Source organism: Myzus persicae, unplaced genomic scaffold (genome assembly GCF_001856785.1).
Source record: "Myzus persicae strain clone G006 unplaced genomic scaffold, MPER_G0061.0, whole genome shotgun sequence".
NCBI lineage: Eukaryota > Metazoa > Arthropoda > Insecta > Hemiptera > Aphididae > Myzus > Myzus persicae.
In genome coordinates this window covers 56,424-74,424 of record NW_019103879.1, presented here as the reverse complement: position 1 = coordinate 74,424, position 18,001 = coordinate 56,424, and the positions used below count along the sequence as shown (strand labels likewise).

The 18,001-nt window shown below is 30.0% G+C and overlaps 1 long non-coding RNA gene across 1 annotated transcript in view; it reads right to left on the bottom strand.

The window, feature by feature from the left end:
- The window catches only part of LOC111035813, a 186,432-nt gene that overhangs the window by 164,477 nt on the left and 3,954 nt on the right, over nucleotides 1-18,001 (bottom strand). Inside the window, exon 2 of the long non-coding RNA XR_002604682.1 lies at nucleotides 6,770-7,050. This is a non-coding gene — a long non-coding RNA (uncharacterized LOC111035813). The remainder of the gene's footprint in view (nucleotides 1-6,769; nucleotides 7,051-18,001) is intronic.

Sequence of the window (18,001 nt, the reverse complement as noted above, 5' to 3'; positions counted from 1 at the left end):
TAAATGATTGTAACCATTCTTTATTGTTTGATAATTATGGTGCCAAACAGTATCGACAAGACAATTGAGACCCCAATAACTAATTCATACAAAAGGTAAATATAGTTTGCTTATTCGTGCACTGAATTGAATATTGTTGTGAAATTTCGCAATGGAAAAAAGTCTAAAAATACATTTGGTAAATTAGAATAGTATAAAAGACTAATAATTTAGGTTGACCTTTTAGTGAGTATATTTCAGACTTTGTGTTAAACATGCGAACAATAAAACATTTCTGTGAATAAAACAATCCTGAATAACAGAACGTATGACCATATGATGTAGTTAAATTTAATCCATTGAAACAGGATACTGTAAGGGTTTTTATTTATATCGACTGTGGGTATTAAATTACATTCGATTTTTTTTTAAATTTAAATATCAAAAAAAGGGTAGCTATACACATACCTTCATACAACAGAAATCTAATCTATAAAGTATATTGAACAGGTGACGTTTGGTTTTCCAATTAAATTTCTGAGCTCAGCGATGAACCAGTATACTTTAAAACTATTTGATGGAATCACACTATTTAATATTATTTCAACAGCAAGCGTTTCAAGCAGATTACAATTTAACATTGAATACCGAATGAGAATTTGATTGAATACAAAAACACAAATACATTGTTTAATAAAAGATTGTATACATGAAAATATTATTCCGTAAAACCGAGATTTTTCCGTCGTTATAAAATGTGCGATAAGATGTGAAAAGGTGTTCTAAGAAAATACACTTACAGAAGAACGTTCTCGACTTTTTAGACGCTTAATCGAAACTGCCTTTAGAAAAACTGTACTTTGATGATACGCTATGCTTTGCGGTGTTAGATAATTGTAATAGTTGTTAACACCCGCAATAAAATAATGAATTTCAGTTCGTTATGGTCTTACAGAAAATACCTTTCGGCTTTCGCCATAGTAATTCTAACCTCATCCTATCAAAAAACGCTGATACCTCAAAAGAGTATAATATAATAGAATTGTAATGAGGTGGAATGCATAAAACTATTATGATTATTCCGACCAATATTTTTCTTCCCAAACTTATAGGGACAGGGGTGAATGAGGATATAGCGTAGTCAGTCGGTACAGTACCGGTCACTGCCGTTTGCTGAAAAAAAACTATAATATTTTGAGATGAACTAAGATAACATTTTTTAATTTGGTTTAACGAATGAAGTTACCGTAGTATAAAAAATAACGTCTCGTGGTTACCAAATGATTTTTTCTCGGAAATAATACGTTTTTATTTCCTACCACATTAAACAACAAAAAAATAACACATTTCAATATAATAATAAGATTTAATTGTTAGCCAAATTTTCATTTTTTTATGTGTAGTCAAATATACAACGATTCATATAATGGAACACTTGTAGAACAAGGTTTTGTACTCGAATTAGTTATTACTTATTTGTACCATATATCAATTAATAAAATAGGTAATTTATAACAATTTTCTGATAAACAATTACGAGAAAACAAATATCAGTCAACATTATGTGGTCATTTTCAATTAAAAAATCTCAAAAAAATCTTATTCTCACGAACTTTGATTTGCCAAAATGTTTTCAAAATGCGTTAATGCTTCGATTCTCATAAGAACTGCAATACTTAGCAATTAAATCATTATTTTCAGAGATATTAGATACTCAATCGATATATTATTACTATAGTTTATCTCCACAGCCACACGCCATTAAAATATTAAAATATACTACATTGGTGTATTTAATCATCTGTGACGGCTATAAATACGATGACGATTAAAACAAAAACAAAAAAATTGTTATCGTGCGATTCGAGTGTATGACGGTGACTAATAAGTGTAGGCAACCCATTTATAGCTGCGGCAGCGACGGGAGTGTGAAAACGCCATTTCCGCGAGTATAAGGGGAGGTTGAAAAAACCTACATAAAAGCCTCCTAGTATATGCTTTTTTTTTTGTTTTGTTTTATTTCAGTCGTACGCGTTTTAGCTCTTTTCGTTTTTAAATGGGAAATTTATTACGTACAGCATATATTATACACCCCGCGTGGTTCCTGTTATCAAACCTCCACTCGGGACGAGGAGGTATAACCTGTGTTTTTATCTACTGTCCGACTGCCATTAATCCCGTCGTCGGTTTCGGGACTCGATTGCGTGTCCATCACCGCGGGAATACGTTACGAGTGTATACATTCCGTTTTTATGTTCAAAACAAAACCGTGCACACGGTCGGAATTGAAAAAAAAATAATAAACTAACTACCCTCTCGAAACTGATGACGAACGTTTGGGGGTTGTAGGGGATGAGAACCCGATGTTGTACGAACTTTACATTATTATTATGACTACAAACTGTAATGCATTTCATTATTTTCATCCCACGAAAGCAATCACACAATATGCGGTATTGTTTTAAAATGAGATTTTAAAAATGAAACGTTTGCGTATTTATATTTTATATTCATTTAGAACGTTTTCAGCGGATCGTAGTAATTAAGAGTGTTGTTACACCGAGAGAAAAATAATATATTATTGTCATAAATATTATTCGGTTTTACGAGTGGTCCCCGTAATTTGTACCTAGGTCAGTACATATTTACTTTAAACACACAACTATTTAAAACAATTACTTCGCTGAATTTTAAATTTTGACTTTGACATAACGACGCATCGATGGTATACTCAGAATATTCATAATACAAAAATGCAAACATTTACGATGAGTTATGATTGGAAATACCTATAATATTTAAAAACATTGTGTAGTTATAAGTTAAACATTAATTTGCTTGACTTGATATTTTCAATAATTCACAATATTGTAGTGTATCATACTCCATTTTATAATACAAGTATATTATGTCGTTTTCTAGCCGACTCTGAGTTATTTCCATTTTCATTAATTCATATCACTCGGATAGATGAGAGCTTCCAGTTATTATTTTCATATAAAAACGAAATAAAAGCAGAGATATTAATATTTATAACATAAAAGAAGACATTAAAATTTAATTTTTATTGAACCGATGCGAATTTCTCTATTTCTGCCAGCTGGCTTTTTTTATGTCTGCTCTAATAAAAACTCTGTACAACATATTTTTAACTTATTCGATAAAAAAATATATTGCTTATTTATATATTATATTCTTTTACTTGTGTCAAATATATTATAGGTAGGTACAAAATACCGAACGAAAAACGTGTGAGACACAGATAATTTATAATGGCAACGTATTGCTAATAGTATTCAGTGTAACCTACTTCTGAACTTAAATTGAATAAGACGTCAAAATGTATGCAATATTAGGCATATTCAATTAATTTATAATTTATATCGACAAACTAAAAACATGGGAATGGTAGTAAACATTATACGCCGCTAAACAAATAATCATATTTACTCATTCTCTATTGAAATTTAATATAAAATTATAATTTATGAATGATATGGGTGTATGAATCAAAACATTAATTTGTAATGGCGTTTTTTATTTGATATAAATAAATTGTATCTGATGTTTTTACGACATACTTCACTATGGCTCATTTTTGTGGTGATTTCGGTTAATTTTTGTATAAGAAAGTAAGAAATATCGATTGTATATGCCCCATAATATTGGCACCCACTAATCTTAAACTTTATGTTCGTCTTCGAATAATGAATAATTTGATTGGAAATCAAACGATTTGCAAATTTGACTACAATAATTATAATATTGTGATGGATTTTTGTATTATGTTCAGAGGTCCACTTACGTCTGTGTTTTTGGTGATTTTAAGCGAGTTTTATTTTAATAATATCGAACTAAGATGATATAGGAGTAAATTAAACATTCATAACATTCTATATCTTTTCAATAATCGTTTAAATCGAATTAAAATATTTTATCGATTACTGTTTAAGTACGTTAATTATTGTTTATGTGCAATGAGTACAATGAGGTGATTTGAATTAAACGAAATTTGTATAATAATCACATCATAATCAGGAATTCTGAATCTAAATATAGTCATGTTAATCAATACCTCGTTGTTACGATACATAATCTATACACAATATAAAGTTCATTTAACAAATTAGTGTTATTATTATCCAGACTGTAAAGTTCTTAAATATTGACTATAAATTAAAACTCATCCTTTTAATAACAAATAGTTGACTGATAAAAGACCTTTGAAAACTTTTAAAAATAATCAATAATTTTAATTAATTGATCGCGGGAATAAAAATTACATTAGTTCTTCGAATAAACCTACTATCTGTACTATAAAACAATTAATTAAGCTTCTACTATACATTTTTTGTAAAACTTATTTGTATTTTAGATTATAAGTAAATACATAGATAGGTATTAACGGGGAGTATCAATTTTCGACTTTTAATCAAAAGTGATGTTGTTATTACAAAAACCTTGTTTCGTCAGGAGTCCCTCCCGCAAGTGTCCGAAATCACCCTATTTTAAGGAACAATGTTGGTTTAGCGAATTTGATATTTTCTATTGTTATTGTTTTTTTTTTTTTTATTTAACACTTTTTTCGATGAATGCTCAAAAATGGGTCGTACGATCTACCGATTGGAAATTAAATCTAGGTAGTACTAAGAAAATGTTATTTTTCGATTTGATCGGTAGTTTCGCTAAGCGTAAGTACTACAGACAACCGTCGAAAACAGACATGGTTTTTGACAGAGCTGGGCTCAAAATCGTTTTCCGTATAAAATGATTTATCGTTATTTTTAAATTTAATACCACGACTATCCTGCGTTGAGAAGAACTGAACAGAACGCGTGCCCAACGCTATAGTGATCGAAATCCAGTCTGCTTTTTTATGTGCGCATTTTAATCGTTAATAACACGAGTTCTCGATACTTATACTATTTTCCATTGATCAAATTTGCTTTAACTGGTTTAAGATAGAAAATATATTGAAAGCTTATAATTATTGTTATTATTCAACTATACTATATCTACCCACAAAATATCAATCACATTAATTTAGAAACTGGTTAACCTAGACTTTAGTATCGAGTTAAAAACGTCAGAGCTCAAACTAATATTAAAGTGCCCGTTCGTTAATATTAATATTAAAAATATAAAATATATGAAAATCGTTGTATAGGACAATTAATTGCGTCGTGACGTGTGAGAACTTTATTTTAGAACTTTCGATGTGCTACTAGCAATGATCGTGAAAAGTTTAGGTAGTTAAAACTTGGTCTATTTTATGTCAAAGGTGTTATAGTAATGAGAAAAATCATATTATTTAGTTTTAATATGGCGACAGACGATAGTGTCCCGTAGGTAGTGTCCCTTTAAACTCTTTTCTTTAATATAATTACTAGAGTTTGATATTCTTTTATAGTCAAAGGTTGGACGAACAATAACTACTAAATAAATATTTTTATTTTATTAAGTTATTAAATATTAAAATCAAAATTGATGAGATTCGATAAGACATTTTTTTTCTTGCTTAACCCGCAACTGATGAAAAATTCTATCTACTACAATGANTTATTTTTTCCTGATGCAAGACAGAGGTACAATGGAGCGTAATCCGAGAGAAGCATCGAAATGCGTGCGCACTGTCGGACTGCTTGCGCGAGAGTGTATTAAATATTAAAATCAAAATTGATGAGATTCGATAAGACATTTTTTTTCTTGCTTAACCCGCAACTGATGAAAAATTCTATCTACTACAATGATAATAATATGATTTTCTTTGATTTCATATTATAAGTTTATTCTATAAGTTTAATTATTTTGATGTTCCGTTATAACTTATGACTTCTATTGTTATTTATGGTTTGAGTAAATATTTCTGGACCAATTTAGGAGGGAGTCTTAGCTAGTTGATTTAGAATAAGTAGTTTTTAGTCTTATGAGGATTTGTATTAGTTATATTATTATACCGCGTTTACGAAGTAATTTAATTTAAAGATCAGTTTACAATTTTAGTGTTCATAGATTGTCATTAATAACTTAATGAATGAAGCATTCTGAATACAGGTATACATTAAATACCTACCTAAATGATAATTATCAAAATATTATTTATACAATACATTTTCCTCGTTTTTGATATCAAAAAATGTATTTCATTATTATTTTAGTTCTACTCAGGCTAATATTCCAACATATAAAGCGAAAGTAATTAAAAATATTTTTTTTTTTTTAATAGATTGACAATTAACTGTATCAATAAGAATTGAATCAATAAAGTAAAATCCTACTTACGATCTAATTAAATATTATGTTCTGCCTCTAGTATTACAGAAATAATATTATTTTGTACATCAAGTAATGCGTGTTTAAAATTTTTGTACGCATAATAAGTATACGCTTTTAATAAATAATTTTTGTTTAAATATATTTTTAATTAGCCTTACCACGAACCATGTATATATATTATATAATATATACCTACATAAAATACAGTTCCGTAGATTTTAATCGACAGATTAAATTACATACCACTACGGTCTATGAATATAACTGATTTGTCCTGTATAATTTATATAATTCTCATAAAATTATGTGTTTATATGTACAGCTACAACTTTGCACTGAACGCATTTATTTATTTGTTGTTGTAAATTAAGAATTAAAAAAATTATGTGATTATGCGCAAAATCGTGTTGGCTGCAAAAAATACCCACCGTTTTTTGGCCTGACGAAAATTATGATATACTATGCTATGTTTAATGCTTATATAGATAACGCAACGACCGAAAATTTAGCTCACCTGTAATGACGATGGTGATTGTGCAGACGACGAACAGCATGTCGGAGCATTGGCGGCAGAATCCGTGCCTCAGAACCATGGTTGTGGTGGTAATGGTTGTGTTCACAAACCGTCGTACGATTGGATCGGGAGAATATTAACGAACAAGTTGAGATTCGTTAATGTCACAGTTTGGTTATTTTCCCGCGTATAATCTCTTTTCAAGTTCACAAGGCGAACTATGGAATGAGAGCCATATTATTTTTCACGGAATAACACAACGACGTGTAAGTCACGGAAATCTGAGGAAAAAAACAAATACAAATATTATTTACAAAATATATCGATACCTACTAAATAGTAAATAGTAACCCCGCCTTACACCATAGGTAATTAGAATTATATTGTCCTTAAATTCGGAAAGCACTGTGACTTTAAATATTACGATAATAATAAAATATTATATGAACTTGCATATGGTGTTATTTTTTTTTTTGCAAAATTAAAATAATATTATTGTTCATACAACACGAAATTAAATATTAAAATACAAAATATTATATTATAAACAAGCAAATTGTGTATTTCGAGTGGAAATCGTCTGTGGGTAGTGGTTGACAATTGAGCACTTCCAGAAAATTATACAGGTAGGTGCAAGTGCACTCGAATGCACCCCATACAATTCTGTCACTGCTTATTACTGCAGTTTTCTCATGCGTGCCGCTTTCATTCCATTACAGCATTCATCTAAATGACTACATTGATTTGTGATCCCCACGGGAATAAACACTTTTCATGGCACAAAAGAGTATAATATTAAAATAAACCCCTGTGGTTTTGACATAATATTTTGCATATGTATACAAGAGATCCTTTTCTGTCATATAAATATGCGTGTGGAATGTGACGACAAAGTTCTCCGAGTCACTTTACGCATAGTGTCTTTTGAAAGGTAGGGGTGACGCACCAAACTCATTAGCGCAGTACACTCGAAATTTTATAGTTGTACAGACCGTATTATTTAATTGAAAAACAACTCTAAACTAAGTAGTCAAAATAATATTATACACAACAATGAAAAATTAAATGCGTTTATATAATTATTTCAGGCAAAGAATTAACGCATTCATTGGATAACCTATGAATTAGTATCATATTTTTTTCGTATTTTTCTAGTCCAGTGATAAATTTATAACTTTAGAAGAATCTAAAGGAGCTATGCATGTATTGATTTTAAAATTATGTTTATTTTTGTGTCTGAAAACAAGAAATTTTTCTAGAAGAAAAAATACTCTGATCATAAATTTTGATAAAGGTTTTTTTTGTATAAAACTGGATTTAGTTGATACTTTTGGGAGATAAGAACAGACAATTTTCAGTAATTTTCAGTAATTTTTAAAATAATTGGGAAAAATAAAAATAAATACGAATATTTATTAAAAATGTAATATTATTATTCAAATAAATGTTTGGTAACCTTGGATATCAAAAAGTTCAACCGGCTTGGCTGAATATTGTTTCTTATCGGATACAATGACTAGCTGCCATGCACTTCGTTGCCCTTATAAAATGCCATCTGCCCACTCATATAATTCAAACTTTGTTCAATTCGTTATAGTTAAATATACTTTAGAAACAATTTTTTCGTTTATATGAATAGTGAATACTAGAATATACAATATACTATAATGTAATATAATATAATATAATGTATTTTTTATTTGTATGACAATGTAAGGTGGTCAATACTTATTACTTAAATTAAATCAGAATCTGTAACCATTAGCAACCAATTATATTTTAAGAAATATTCGATTTCCATTTAATAACACAAAATTCTAGTGTGAGCACATCTTTAAAATAAAAACGTATAAGTCCTTTCTTTGTACGCACTTAAACGAATGTACTTTCAACATTTTAAGTCTTCACCTACCTATTATAGTTTAGACTCTACATTGATTCTTCGTCAGTCACTATAATGCCTCTTTTATATGAATAGAGAGATCTATCATTGAATTTAAATTTATCACATCCATTACAACGGTGCATACTCAATGATGAGTTACACATGTTCGACACCTACTGCACAGGTAGGACGGGTTTTTTTTCTTCAAAACTGTATACATTTTAGCTAATAAGCAATTTACTTAAATGTTATTCAGTAATACAAATAATTTAATTTGTATTGATGATAAGATTGTTTATGATTTAGAATGTTTTTAAGATAATTTTACACCCTCAAAACAATTATGAAAATATGCAACTGCTGCTTTTATAGGAAAACAATATTACGGAACTAAGTAAAAAAATATTTAAAACATATCAATGCAAAACCAATATACTATAGTACTTCGTTTTTCTCAAAACCTAACATTTATTGTACCTATATTAGTTCCTGATCTAAAACAGTTTCCACGTGGTTCATTAATTTTAACAGTTATTCTAAAACCCGTCTTATCCCCAGATTACGTACATTTAAGTGCCGGATGCATAGGACAATTTATTTTATTTATTTATGTATTTATTTATTCTTCAAGAAGATGGCGGACCCCACTGAATACGTTTATGTGGGGGCTCATAAGTTCAAAATTTAAAATACAAATTCATTGAATAGTTAATACAATTAAATAATTACGATGCACTTTATAACACTGCTATAATTGTAGGTATAATAATATTATATTGTTTTATTAAGTCGTTATGTGTACGACCACTTTTATACTTGTATATCATATTTTATAATAATTTAATATCTGCGTAGGTATACAATAATAGTCCTAATACTTTGGTAAAAACTCAATAATTCAGAAAAGAGATAGTAACAATAATTGATAATACATTACATCCGTATTGTAGTTTAAACCTGTCGGATATGGCGCATTTATAATAACTATATATTTACTAAATCTTCGTATAATGTATGAGTATACATAATTTCACGTGTATCACTGTGACCGCGGAGTTGTGTGTGCTCTGAAAGAGACAGGGATTTGTATGCGTGCATATATATTATATATAGGTAGGTACATATTTATATAAATAAACACACACACATTAAACAATATTATATAGAACGGTAGGTTACGTCGGAGGATACAAACAATGCGAATCGTTCGACCGTGGAATATGGCGTGAGTAACGGTAGTTATATTGTTCCACAAACGGATTTCACCCTTCTTTTTGCTATTCTTCCCCCGTCGCCGCTCATCCCCCATCCCATGCGTGTTGACCCTTAGGCAGGTAAATCGTGAGTCATATAATAATTCATGGCTAAATGTTCCACACTATTTACCGGGTAATTACCACGTTTTATTGGACGCATTTTGCATAACGATTCCATGACAATTCAATGGTAATTATATGACCATTTACATTATGTCACGTATACAATGTGTACACAAGGCCATGTATCGGTCCCCTTCGCCCCCTCGGAGTATAATAACCGTTTTTACTTAAGCCGATTTAATAAATAGGTGTATAATTAATTTCGATTTATTTTTTTTACTACTTATATTTGTATAATATACATATTATAAACAGCCAGTCATGTACCTATACATATATCAACTGTTGATAATAAATAATATTATTCCCGTCACCTACTTATGTAGTTATGTTGAAAATAGTTTTGGGCTTATCAGATTTTTTTAATCGTTTTACAATTTTTTTTTTCCATTTTTTATTTCTGACCTAGAATAATACGGACATGCCAATCGATTATCTACGTTTATCCGCGATCATATAATAATTGCATATGTATTTTAACGCTTCCATAAATACTCTGTAAAAAAAATACCATTCACAATATTATGATATATCTATGAATCAAAGAGTGAAGAAATTCAATGTTCCAATATATTTAAAAAAAGTTGAACTGCCCACTAATTATGTATTAAATAGCGGCCAAAAATAATAACGCAAATAACGTCATGAAATAATAACAATACAATTTAAAATAAAGTAGTAGATGAAAAAAAATAGTAAAGAAACATTTATTTACATGGGAAACCAGACTCAGCAATAAATTTAATTAAAGAGGAGATGACTGCCGGAGAGTATACTTTTTCATTATAATTAAAAATATTTACAATTTGTATACAAACATTGTGCATAATAAGTAAATTTGAGAATAAACGAAAGAATAAAAATAATAAATTGAACACTTGATAGAGAAAACCGTTAAAACTTCACTTAAAATTGATTTTTAATTAATTTAATATATTTTTTAATAGCGCAAAATGCTTGTAATCAATGAAATTTAAATTATTGTATCATAAAGCAAAAAATGGGGGATGAGGTGACCGAGTGGTCTGACGCGTCCGCTGCGACGCAGCCGGTCGCGGTTCGATCCTCCGCTACCGGGCGGCATTTTTCTCCGGACAAGTCGCGGTGACCGGAGAACAAGTGCTGCCATCCCCCACCCCCGGGGCATGGCAGAAACCTACGGGTGCCCCATTCGAAATTCTGCCAAAAACAAACACACACGTGTTCCCCCCTACCGTCCCAAAATATACAATACAAACAAACCTACAATACAAATCCTACTACAGCTAATGGCCTCAGTTGCCGAAGCTTAAGATCAATAAAAAAAAAAAAAAGTAAATAATGAGGTTCCTTTTGTTTTGAGTAATACATTTAAGTTTGATATAATATTGATATAGGATACTGGATATTTTTTCATGTGGTTAACATTTGTTTAAATAAATGTTGGAGTGTTAGAAATCAGTTAAGTCAGTTAATATTTAGGGTGTTTAGTTCGTTTTATTGGTCGAATCTTGAGTGTTTTAACTTTTATGTTTAATTTGGAAGCTCAGCTAAAATATAAATAAGTTTGCCGATTGGAAATATTGTTGTTTATATTTGAAGTGCTGCCAGAAATTTAGTCGTACATAATACTGGTATCGGGATTTCATTTTTCTCGTTTAATAATGTTTTTACGATGATCATTGGTTACAAAATTATAATCGTTTTAGAACCACAAGTGCAAGGTAAGTTAAGGGGTGGTTGACATTGTAAAGAGCACGATATATATGGCAGAAATATTGCGGATTTCGGTGCAGGTCACAGATTCATAGTTGTCTCTGCTTCAAAAACATCTATAAATATTGTTTAAATAATATTTAGTTTTACCGGAACTTTGTGAATTTAATTAATGTAGTACTTGTTGGTCAGATCTAGGTGATTAGACATTTAATTCGGTAAAACGTAGGGATCTTAATTCAAAAATATCTCCGTAGTTTAATATATTAAGATTGAAGGTGAACAAAAAAATAAAGGTACCTAGAGGTATTTTTGAGAGATTGTGTCCAACCTTTGTAATACTTCTCACCACCTCACGAACAACTTGTTTTGTAAGTTTCTCTTTTATGAATTCAGTCGATGTGATGGTATGTAAGTCCCTGATAACTACTCGGTATTGTTTGTCTCCTTTTGTTCGAAATATAAAGAAATCAACTTTTGATTCATTAAGAAATTTGATAATAGATCTACACGAGTTTGGCGAATATGTACTTAGTTTTTGTGTAATCAGTAGAACTTTTGTGTCATATAAATTCAGTAGGTGATTTGATTGGTTTTTTTCAGGAAGAATTTTGATTATTTTTAATTTTTGTTAAAATAAACATTTGGGGAGGTTTGTTTATAGTTTTTTTTTAACATTAGTTTTCATTTCGGTACAATGATTTTGGGAGAAAAGAGCAAAACGATATGCTGAGGCGTTTTTATACGGTTCTGATTTTTGAAATACTGCAGATGACGAATTTAATCTTGATGTTGTTTGTGTGAGTCGACCTCATTCTAATTATTATCAAAAATATCGTTTATATCGGAGTCATTTAAAAGGCTTCTAGTAATTGAATTTTTTTATGGAAGTTTGGTTTAATTTTATTTTTGAATGTGTTACCATTAAACTGCACTATTAATTAGTTGGAGAGGGTCGACCCGGATAGGAATTGACAGGTTTGTTGAAAAAGACACAACATTTCTGCGAAATTCCTTGAAATAACGTAGAGTAATGAAAATATAGATGCAGACATATCAAGTTCAGAACACCGACCGACAATGGAGTGGGGGTGAATCTTACAAGAAAATTAAATTTTTTTTATTTTTAAATAAGTATTTTTGTACTAGAAAGTTTTAAATATTGTCTTAACATTTAAAACTTTGTTATTTAAGATTATGTAAAATGCATGATATTTTCTTGGAGGTATATCAAAAATGTATAGTAAACAAAACGTTGTTTTAAAGTTATATGTTAAGTTTTTACATTGCTTAAATCATTATAAAGAAAAAAACAAACTTCAAAAAATTTCTTATAGCTACCTGTACACAACTTTTTTTAAGCCATTGTTACATTTAATTTTTCAAAATTACTATTACTACTTATACTTGCTATACCTATTGCAGGCAAATCGGTGTAGCCCATATAAAAAAATTCCTATTATTCTACAATTCTACTGACACTGCACTAAAAAAAAAAAAGTGTGTGGGTAGGTACCTATACAGTAAAATCACAGAATAGAGATTAAAATGCATAAAATCGGTTTTGATAGCAAAATCTTATTGTATCAGCTATTTTAAATTCATGGGATCACTATAATTACCAATTAGTCGTTTTTTATTTCTCAGCTAAGTAAAATTTCTTTTAATTATTCTGTGACTACCGAGACTTAAGCTAATTATATCAGAGTAAGTACATACTTATTTAAATTCTTTGTTGTTTTAAAATATTAATATAAAAAAGTATTTACGTTAAACTGTACCTAAAATAAATAACGATTTCAACGAACCGGTTTAGGGGTGGTCTTTAAAATAAATAAAATAATGAGATTCGTCGTAAAAACGGCGTCCTTATAACTTTTGAAAAAAATAAAATAAATAGTCGAATGCCCTTTTCGACTAAGTATGACATTTATTTTATTGCATTTAAAATCCATTTCTGTCTGGAGTAGTACTACTGCAGAACGAACGAAAGGTCATAAAAATTCGATGAGAAGCCCCTGAAAAACTTTGTAGTTTTTTCTTTACAGACCCCAAGAGACAACACACACGTATTATGTCCATTTGACACATTTGAATTTTTTTCTTCTGTTTTCGCTGTTTTGTTCTTACTTGTAACACTGTGCAAATGTGGTGTGAAAACGGATTTCCAGCATGAATACAAATAATATCGCCATTGTCGTTTCATTCGATAGTTAGCGTTATAGGAAAATTATTCACGTGTTCAACGGCAATATACATATACGCTCGGTATAGGTACGTTATTATTTTACTAGTCGTTTGGTCTCTCACACAAATAATAATAGGGTTACTCGATATTCTTAGTAAAAAGAGGGGAAAAAAATACTAAACATTTGATGTTATTGCGTACAATTCACTGTACACAAACAAAGTTGATGTACTTAGGTGGAAAACTCTTTTTTCTCCTACCTATAATATAATGAATACATTAAACCGTGGGTTGTGTGATGGAATATAAATATATGTATATCATATATAAGTATATAAATAAATACAATACTTAGCGAGAAACGTCTAAAAATGAATTATCGACGTGTACCACAAAGCTCGTGCAAGTTTTCGGTTTTACTATTATTAATAAAAATCGGGTGCACGCGAATACACGGCTACTCAGGTTATTGTACCTATACGGTTAATTTAAAATTATACAAACATACGAAGGAAAAAAAATGTATTAAACCATAAAATATCAAAGAATAATATAATGCAAATAATAACAATATTGTAATAATATCGTGTTTTCAGTACCTATAGGTACCTATAAACTTGATACATTCAAAAAACATATTATTTCTTTCCGGTACAAAGTCATTATTAAACTTGAGCCGTGTATAGGTCCTACTTGTGAATTTCCAAATGACGTTAAGCCCCACTGCTTTTAAGTCAATTTGTAAAATCGTACGTCACCCCGCGTATCACGCAAGTACCCATGTAATAACCCTGCAGCGCTAATAGGAGAACGATTTTTTTATAATGTTCCCATAACGTATGCAACGGGCATAAATCATTTCGATGTTAGGAAAAAACAACACACCTCGTCTTCACCGTGTACAACAGTCGTAAAATAAAACTCGTCGAGCACCCGCTGGTCTCGCACGTCCGACGACACGGGACACGGATTGATGTTCCTCGTAAAATTGCCTTCCCGTTTTCCCGTTCCGCGAGATTTGATAAAGGCGAGCAAAAACGAAAACTGGGAGGAAAATCATAAATAAATAATGAGTAAACGCGTAATAGAAATACTATAATATATTGACGACAACGTGCATTATTTTTTTACGCACACGCGCGGCAGACGAGGAAGTCCCCGTCTGTGTACCTATAGTTGCTACATATTTTCTTTTTTTACTGACATTTAAATATTTAATCTCAATACGACGACGATGTACCCTCCGCCGATTTACACGAAATAGCGAATACGATAAACTTAACGCATATTTTATTTTATGACAAGCCATCGACAATGATCGGCGTACCTATTGTGTTGTATAAATGCGATGAATGATGATAGCTGACCAAAAATTTTTTTTAAATATTGTTTATAATAATTATTGTTCTTGATACTATTATAAGGAGTGAAAATCATAAAGGTGTGTTTTCATTAAATATTGTATCAATACAGATAACTATGGAGCCCGAAAATGCATGCCAAATGCAGGTTTTTAAAATTGATAAATCGGCCACCTACATATTTTGATTTACTCAATTGCGCACATCCTGTATTAGTCCAAATCCAAGATTTTAATTTGCATATTTTTGCATATTTTGAGGTTTTTTTCATTTACATTTTAAATTTTTTGTTGTTTACTGTAGGATGCGATGGTGAAAATAAATTACTTTTAAAAGACATTTCGATTATAACAAATATGAATAGAAAATAATCAAATAATAAACAAAATATAGATTTTATATTCTTGTACCTGACGGCAGTCCAATAATGACTAAATATAAACTCGTATATTTTTGACCAGACAATGTGTTTGATTTTTTTTAATATGTGTATTACTTTAATACGCACTAATTTTATTAGGTGAAGTGGAACGAAACATTTCGGTGTACTAGTTGGCCTATAATAAATGGCACTAGTTAACATTTGAAAAATTTATCTAATTATTTAATTGTATAGATTGTTATGTTTGAGGAACAAATACTCATGTACATTTATATTATTTATTATAATTTTCTATTTCAAACTTAAGATTTATTTTTAAATGTATAAAAATAATAAAATTTTTAACTACAAGTTTCAACTAAATCGAACAAAAATTGTAGCATTAAAATGTTTTTTTTTTACTCTTACATAGATATTATGTATAAAAAAAATGAAGGGTATGTTTTAACGCATTTTCCGGTATTTTTAAGCGCGCATAAATACATGCGTATTTCGGTGCAGAGTTTTAAGTGCACATACTCTCAGGGCCTTCTGAAATAATATATATTGTAATACGCGTCTTATTGGAGTATTATAAGTTTCATCTTATTTGTTTGTACAACCCCGTAACAGTAACGTAGAATGACAATTTATAACAAGACCATGAAACTGTTACCTACTTAAAACCATTTATTCCGGTTCGTTCTTAAAAATGAGATTCTACACACTGTCGTTCTATATAGCGTATAGCCTTAATGGTACTGAGCTAGTAACTACACGGCATCGAACAGTAACTACCTACCACATCGAGTTGATTTATACACACACACACATACGCGAGAGCGAGATACAATATTATTATTATTACAATCTAGTTTGTGCTCTATACTACAACTACACACGTCGCTGAAAATATGCCAAATTATTTTAACGTATATTATGATACAATATGTAATGCATGAAATGGGTTAATTTTGGATATTGTAAAACAACAAGGACTGTAAGTTCACTAAGCCTACAACAGTGACGTGAAAACTCGAAACATTTAATCTCATATTACGTGAGACAATATCGTCAACACGAAATCAAATTATTGAATACCATATAGCGTATATTATATTATTATGTTATGGTTGTACCCGGGAGGCACCTTCGTGTACAACTACTACAATACAAAGTGTACACTATACAAGCATATGACATATCACATGTGATGTATATATGCCACATACGCGACGGCATAAAAAGGGTCCTAAACCTATAGAATTTTCATAAATAAAATGCATAATATATACGTCTTTGAAGGACACGCCTAAATAAAATTGTGTTTGGACTGCCATCAAAAAACGCACGCGCGTATACATATTCGAATAATAATAATATACACGTAGAAAAATATTACAACGCGCGGCAAGCAGCTATATGCCACGGTCGCATTATTATTATTATTTCTGAATGCAAAGTCCCCTTCTTATATTCTAAGTACCCTTCAGTACTCGTGTAATTCGTATAATTATTATTATCCACTAATGATGTTGGGGTTGCACTATTATTCACGAGGTAACCGTGGTCATTGTGCGCACTGCAACTGATCGAATGAAACGGGACGGACGGACGGACGACAGTTGTTGTTGGTTAACAACATTTTATAACAAAAATAAAATTAATAATTAAATGTCTTTTGACAATGGGCAACTTACTACTGAATATGCGGTTAAACCAGAAAATGTTTTGTGGAAAATAATAAATTATGCACGTGCATTGTGTGCACCGTCGACACCTAACACCATGCAAATAAAACCAGCTATTCTTTAAACATTGTAAAATGTAAATAATTTGTATTTGATTGAATTCAATATAGGAAAAAAAATCATGCTGTAAGAAAATGGTATAAAAAAGTCATTTTAATTTTTTTTAAGGCTTAATAATATATACTTTACGACTAAGGGTTTATTTAAGAATTAGAAAACCAAATACTACACTAGATTGTACACCATCTATTATATAGATGTTGAGTATATTATTTTCTTTCAAATTAATCTTGCTTTTCATGTCACTCAAATCAATAAAAACAACACTATTGTACCTACCTATAATATATCTCCCACTAATCCATTTGTCAAAACATATAATATAATAAAGACATACTAGTTTTCAAATACTCAAATACACCGCTTCCGTAAATAATAAATAAAATCTAATACCGCCATAATAAATAAATAATAATAATGGTATATTCGTTTTACACTGATTTACAGTATTTTTATAAGTAAATTTAAGGTTAAATATAAAGACCAGAAAATCATGTTCAAAAAATGAAAATATTCGTAATTATTTAAAAATCGTCAATCTTAACATATTAT